The sequence below is a fragment of the Penaeus monodon genome, chromosome 23 (genome assembly GCF_015228065.2).
Source record: "Penaeus monodon isolate SGIC_2016 chromosome 23, NSTDA_Pmon_1, whole genome shotgun sequence".
NCBI classification, from domain to species: Eukaryota; Metazoa; Arthropoda; class Malacostraca; order Decapoda; family Penaeidae; genus Penaeus; species Penaeus monodon.
In genome coordinates this window covers 3,662,927-3,663,138 of record NC_051408.1, presented here as the reverse complement: position 1 = coordinate 3,663,138, position 212 = coordinate 3,662,927, and positions in this window count along the sequence as shown.

Genomic DNA, 212 nt, shown 5'->3' with positions numbered 1-212 from the left:
AATTTGCGAGTTCCCTAATGCACATTCCTTCATTAAGCAGAATGCAAGCACGCCCATAAAACCACAAACTACAGTTCTCATGTTCTACTTTAAGCAGCCATTGTAGTCGTTAGCCTCAGGACGCCCATTCTGTTAAAGTAAATGCACACGTATTGACATCTCACCTGCATAAAACTTGGATAAAATTGGGTCATTTTTTATTCCCCCCCCCC